Below are 7551 nucleotides of genomic sequence, written 5' to 3'. Positions count from 1 at the left end.
TATCAAAATAAGGTAGTCTTGTGTCCGCCTGTCTCAAGATTGGAAGATGTGGTATCTCCCCGACAGCTCCTAAAATCCATCAGGAGATGTCAAGGTGGGAACTCCTAAAATAAATACATGCTGGGAGAGTTCAAGCAGCTATGCAAGCAGCTTTTCAAGCAGGACAGCTGGAGGGGAAGGAGATTGACTCCATGCAATTGTTTCCCCGTTCAGAGGCAAGTTGATAATGCAGGAAATTTACAGGCTGTCTGGAATCCACTGCCTTTATCTCTTTTACGGGAAGTAAAGAAATCTGTGAAGAAAAGGAACTTCTGGTTTGTCGGCTTCGCGGCGGCAGGATTTGCGAAGCTGCGCGATCCCTGCCGCGCTAGCCGTTTTTGGGGCTCCGATCCGGACGGGTACGGAGCTAGGCTGCCCTGCAGGGGCAGCTGAAGGTAAAGGGGATCCGGAGAGGGGTTTGGGGGTGTTGCAGACCCCCTCCCCGGCCGGCAGAACCCCCTTTTCCCAGGACGGTGCAGCAGCGGTCCGTAATGGCCACCACAAAGAAGCTGGCAGCCGGGTAAGAATGCGCAGGAGGAAGTGGAGAAAGTTTTTCAAAGGAGAAAGTTTTTCTTGGTTCCTAGGACTCTAAGACATATTTAACAAAATTCCTGAAAAGTATGATTTTCTGAATGATACCTTCTAGAAGAGGAAAAAAGCGGCAGTTTGATGGTGCTGAAAGAAAAGCTTACCCTCTTTTCCTACGGAATAAATAAGTGGATATTAAGAAACCTATTTCTTTTAGGTGAAAACTGGTTTTAAGCGATGAGTGGGAAGAGAGAGGACTAAAAAAAAAATATTTGTATGCTAAGACTTTGTTGGAGGAGATGCCTTAAGGATTTGAAGACTAAAATATATTGCAATAAGATTTTAAGAAATAGATTTGGACTTTCTTTTTCTTTGATTGATACTACCCCAGGAGGAGAAAGTGAGAACTCTGCCTTGGTTTGGACTGATTGATAACTTTGGGACTGTTTTATTTTTTCTTTGGAATATTCTGGTTGTTGTAAGAAGAAAGAAGGGGAAAAGAAAAGATTTATAATGGCTCTTTCTATTGAGGAACTGAGAAAAGATTATGAACAAGCAAAAAAAATGGTAAATCTGGTCTGAAAGAAGCCTTCCTTTTTTTAGAAATGGCGCTTATTAACTATCAACAAACATTAAAACAGATGAAGACAGTAGAAGAAGAAGAAGGAGAGGAAGCCATTTTTAATAAATTTCAGAACTCGACCAAGAAAGAAGGAAGAGTGAAAGGAAGAGAAATAAAGGACTTAAGATTTAAAAAAACACTTAAGAAAGGGAAAAATAAGGTGCAAAATCAATATAATGATAGTAAACAAAAGGGAAAAGGAACACGACAGAGAAGGGAAGCCAGTGGGGCAGAGGCTGGAAGAAGAGGGGTGGGTAGAAAGGTTTGCTGGGAGAAGAAAGAAAGGGAAAAGGTGGAGAAAAGCTACAAAGTTTTGAAATTAAATGGGAAAGAAGGAATTTTTTTAGGGATAAAGGATAAAATATAATTTTTTCAAAAAGATTTTGCAAGGTACATAAGATTTTGCAAGGTACATAAGAGTTGATAAGAGATTAAAATGTTGAAATGTTTAATAATGATTCGTTTTAAAATTTAATAATATGATGGGAGGTTTAGAATATTGAGTTTTAATTAAAGAGTTTAATAAGATTATGGTATTGATGTTATTATAAAATTTCTACTATAGTATTTGTTTTTAATATTTAGATTTATTGTTTAACTATATATTTAATTACTTTGGATGTACTATTTAGATAGAATGTACCAAGCAAAATCGGATTGGGTATTGGGCGTTATTTTAAAGGTTAATTTGATTAATTTAGGGGGGAGATAGAAAGGCATCATACTCTGATTAGTGATTTCAGGAGAAACTTCTTTTTTTATAAGGAACGAGACAAAGGGACAATAAAGAATGGACAAAAGATACAAATATAATGACTCAAATTAAGATGATTAATTAAGATAGAATTAAGAAGAGTGAAATATGTGGAGAAGTTAATATAGAAAGCTTAGAATGGTAAATAAAACAAGTAATGATATGTAAGATGAGCATGAATATAATTGAAGTCCATGAAGAGAGATACCTGGGTCCAAGTTACTTTCCAAAAAGATTTTTTTTTATGTTTTATGTGTTGTGTGTATATGGTTTTTTTTTGGGGGAGAATTAATAAAACCTTGCAGAAATATAGAATGAGAATAATGGTAACTAAGTCAGAAAGAAATAGATGAAATAATAATAATGAAATTGAATAAGAGTAAAGAGAAGTAAAGAGAAATTGGACAAGAGGTTTTTTGTATGTTTATATGGAAATGGTTTAAAACAGAATTATAGTTTACCTGACTTGTTAAATTTATAATGGAAAAAGGTTTAAACATGTAATGGATAATGATTTGTGTGTTTTGAAAACTAATAAAACTTGTTTAAAAAAAAAAAAAAGAAATCTGTGAAGGAATTTGGCATACAAAGTCCATATGTCCAGGGTTTGCTTCACAGTCTGGGGCAAGCTCAAAAGATGATTCCACAAGATTGGAAAGACTTAATGAGAATGATTCTGAATGGGACACAATATGTGGTATTTGATGCAGAATATCAAAGAGAAGCAATTAACAGAGGAAATAATTCAGGGGTTTGTATATACCTGATCAAATCTATGGGGCAGGGCAGTTTGCAACTGTGGAGCAGCAGGCAACAAATTTGCCTGATCACTGCTTCCCGGTTGTTATGACTGCTGTTATGGGAGCGCTGAGGGGAGTGGAGGAGGCAGGAGTGCCTACTAAATCTTTTTCACAAATTAAACAAGCAGCTGCCGAGCCATATGCAGATTTCATTGAGAAGCTCCAAAATGCCATTCAGTGGCAAATTTCTAATCCGGAAGCTGCAAAGGAACTTTTGATGAAATTGGCAGTGGAAAATGCAAATACAGATTGTAAGCGGGTTTTGCAGCCTTTGGTCGTGCGAGGGGAGGCAACCTTGGCAGATTTGATTAAAGCTTGTGCTGTAGTAGGTTCGCAATCTTATAACATGGAGACCTTGGCTGTAGCTTTGCAAAAGGGTCTTAAACCTACTGGGAATTGCTTCAACTGTGGGAAGCCTGGGCATTTGAAAGCCCAATGCCGGGCCCCAGGGGGAGGTGCTGTTCTTTTTCAGAAGAGTCTTCCACAGCAGAACTCAAATCCTGGGGCACGTCCAAAAACAGTATGTCCCAAGTGTAAAAAGGGTTTCCACTGGGCGAATCAGTGCTGCTCTCAGGCTGCGCCTTCGGGAAACTGATAAGGGGGTACGCAGCTAACCCTGCTCCAAAGGTTGCACCTGTGCTCAATGCATCACCAGCGACTACAGGAAGTGCTGGTCTGGACTTACGAATGTTAAAAGATATCATTATAACTTTTCCAAATCAAGTTTATATTGAGGACATCCATTTAAAGGGCCCCCTTCCTCCATAAGCGGTAGGATTGGTCTTGCCTCATTCCTCAGCTTCTAAGAAAGGGTTTTTGTGATTCCAGGGTTATTTATCAGGATTATACAGATATTATAAAAATTCAATTTTATTCAGAAGTACCTGCTAATCTTGCAGCTGGAGACTCCATTGCACAATTGATAGTGTTACCCTATACTCCAATTAATCCGTTGGTAGGAAGCCTCGGATAGGGGTTTTGGCTCTACAGAATGTTGTTCAGAGCTATTAGCTTTAGTGAAAAACATTCAGCCATCTCAGCCAAAGTTGAATTTTCTTATAGAAGGGAAATTGTTTTCCGGTGTTGTAGATTCCGGAGCAGATGTTTCAGTAATTTGGCAAGAAGAATGGCCCAAAGAATGGCCTACGGAAGATTCTCTGGCTGTAAGGGGGTTAGGAGGTATGCAATTTGCTAAAAGTAGTGTTAAATGGCTTGTGGTTACCCATGAATACAGGAGGCCAGGGGCAATTCAGGCTGTAATTCAGCCACTGGTAATGCCTTTGCATGTCAATTTATGGGGCCGTGATTTGTTTTCTCAATTTGGAGCTATCATAACTTTGCAGGATTGAGATGCTAAAATTAACTTTATTGTCCAAGGTTCCTGTGTGGGTGGACCAATGGCCTTTAACCACTGAGAAATTGTTTGCTTTGCATGAATTAGTACAGGAGCAGCTGGGTCTGGGTCATATCGAGTTTACCACTAGTCCGTACAACACTCCTGTTTTTGTGATCAAAAAGAAAAGCGGAAAATGGCGTTTTCTGCACGATTTGAGTGCCATCAATGCCATCATTCAACCTATGGGCTCTCTTCAATGTGGCCTACCTAATCCGAATTTAATTCCAAGACATTGGGATCTCATTGTTATTGATTTAAAGGATTGTTTCTTTTCCATCCCTTTGGATCCGCAGGACAAAAATTTTTTTGCCTTTACCATTCCACAATTGAATAATAGCCAGCCTACAAAAAGATATCAATGGAAAGTCCTGCCTCAGGGAATGTTAAATAGCCCGACAATGTGTCAGACATATGTAGATTCTGCATTAGAGCCATTTCGTGAACTATTTCCTAGCTGGAAGGTATATCACTATATGGATGATATACTAATTGCAGCCCCAGGCCCATCAGGCACCGTGCTTCGCCAGATGAGGAAGTTGGAGAACATCTTGGAGCTTAAGGGGTTACAGGTGGCTCCGGAGAAGGTTCAGACTCAGCTGCCTTTTTCATATTTAGGACATAAAATGCTTGCTACTTATGCATCTCCTATGCTTCCTTCGATTCAAATTCCTTCGTCTTTTACACTCATAAAGCTGCAGCAACTGCTAGGTACCATCAGTTGGGTAAGGCCTTATTTGGGAATGCCTACTAGTATGTTGTCTCCTTTGTTTGAGGCGTTAAAAGGTGCTTCACAACCTGGCGCTTTGATTAATTTGACTCATGAGCAAAAATGTACCTTGTCTCTGATTAATGAGGCTTTGGCTAAAAAATGGGTTGACCGCTGTATTGATAATGTCAGCCTTTCACTAGTTATTTTGCAGACCCCTTCCCTTCCTACTGCTGCATTAGCCCAGATAACGAGCTCACAGGTTTCTATTGTCGAATGGCTCCATTTGTCACATACTCCAAAAAGACAATTTCCACCATGGCTGTGCTATATGGGGAAATGATTTTAAAAGGCGCCACCGCAGTCGCCAGCTACTTGGCTTGGAATTGGATACAATTTATATTCCCTTGTCATTATCCACATGGGATCAATGGTTGGAGAATCCTACTGCATTACAAATTGCTCTGGAAGAATGGGTTGGAACCATATCTTGTCATCCTCCTGCAGATCCCCGATTTCAGTTGATATGCAATGTGGATTTGGTTTTTGAATCAATTTTAACAGCCCAACCATTATCTAACGCAATTACGGTGTATGCTGATGGTGGGAAACATTATGGAGCCTGTGTTTGGCAGCAGGATGGTAAATGGGTCACAAAAAATTACACCCCTTCAAACCTCTCCGCAGCGTGCTGAATTGGCTGTGGCTATCTTGGCGTTGCAGCACTTTTCTTCACAAAAATTTAATCTTATAGTTGATAGCTTGTATGTTTACCAAACTTTAATTAACATAGAGTTTGCCTATCTCTCTCCTTCTACTGACAACAACCTGCTTAGCTTATTTCTTACTTTGCAGCAGCTTATGCAACGACGTGTGTATCCTCTTTTTGTTGCTCATATTCAAAGTCATCAGCCTTTTCTGGGTATTATCCAAGAGGGAAATAATGCAGCTGATGCCGCTGCAACCTCGCAAAATTCCTGCTTAACCATGGCAACCTTAACCCCATGGGAAAGTCATAGTTACTTTCATCAGAATAAAAAGGCCCTTATCAAACAGTTTCACCTTTCTGCGGAGGAGGCTGCAGCTATTATACAACAATGTCCTACGTGCAGCTTACAAGCAGCTGCTCTCCCTCAGGGTGTCAACCCTAGAGGAAAGCAATGCTGCCAGCTGTGGCAAATGGATGTCACCCAGTATCCTGGGTTTTCCCCCTGGAAATATTTACATGTCTCAATTGACACTTATTCAGGTTTCATAATGGCTACCCCTCAAAGGGGCGAAGCCACAAAGCATGTTATTAATCATTGTTTGCGTACCTTTACTATTTTAGGCTCCCCTCAGGAGCTGAAAACTGATAATGGGTCTGCAAACACTAGTTCGGCTTTTGCCACCTTTTGTTCCACCTGGAACATAGTGCATAAATTTGGCATTCCTTATAATTCCACAGGTCAAGCTATTGTGGAGCGCGCTAATCAGACTCTCAAGCACGCATTGGACAATCAAAAAACAAAAATAGGGGACATGGGGCACAGATTGCCAGGGTTACAAAATACCTTAAATATTGCATTATATACTTTAAATTTTCTCAACTTGACTGGTACACCAGCCACTACGGCGGCCAGCAGGCATTTTCTTCTTTCCCTTCTGCAGGAGCCACGAGGCCACTGGTGTTATACAGAAAACTACCTGACCCCACTTGGAGGGGGCCAGTTTCCTTGATAATGTGGGGTTGTGGCTATGCAGCAGTTGAAGACAAGAATGAAGTCGTTTGGGTTCCTGGTCGTCATGTCCGCCCTTATCACAAGCCAGAGGTGTAAAGGGAAGAACCATGGGATGTGGGGAAAAAACTCTTATGTTAAGGATGTGTCTCGAATTGCTCAATTGGAGAACAAAACTGATTGCTGGGTATGTATGCATATGCCTACACATAAAACTGCAGGATTGCCATTGGTAGCTGTTCCTTTGAACGAGTCGCAATGGAAGAACATTAATTTTTCTAGTTATCAGGTGTTACAAGCTGCGGATAAGAACATGACCATGATTCCATTGGGCAGCCGTATACAAGAAACTGCTGGGGTATGTTGGACTCATAACATCAGCCATGGAAATTTAACAGATCTTGGTCGATATCCCCATTGTAATTACACATTGACAATACAGAATACAACATGCAATAACACATTTTAAAATAACACTCTTAATGTATTTGCGCACAACTTTACTGGACATGACTGTGCTGCGCTAGTCACTGGGAATTGCCCTCGGATACAGAATGACTCTCCGACAAGTGTAACCACGGGAGGCAACTCGTTTCTTTGCTATATGATTTCGGGACTTGCTCAGCTTATTTCCTCCCAGGACAACAAGACTGTAAATATCATCGGTCAGGATTTGTGGCTGTTGTGCGGGAGGAGGGCATATAATAGGCTTCCACTGCGATGGAAGGGGGTATGTACATTTGAATATGTAATTCCTTCTCACGTCACCACTACATCTCTCGGAAAAGCTCGCATACGGAATGCTAGAGCTGCCGACCCGGTAATTTCACCATTAAATCATGACTATTGGACTATGATTTCTCGGGGAATAATTCCTCCTTTGGGAGTTATGATGAATTATAGAGATCTGCATAACCTAAATAATTGGACAATTTCAATGTTTAATAATACAATAGAAGCCTTGAAACTTTTGGAAGCTGAACAGGCC

This window comes from Notechis scutatus, chromosome 2 (genome assembly GCF_049901735.1).
Source record: "Notechis scutatus isolate UNSWTSFEM ecotype Mainland chromosome 2, rNotScu1.2, whole genome shotgun sequence".
Lineage (NCBI taxonomy): Eukaryota > Metazoa > Chordata > Lepidosauria > Squamata > Elapidae > Notechis > Notechis scutatus.
The sequence above is the reverse complement of the archived record's forward strand: the minus strand, read 5'-3'. Positions refer to the sequence as shown.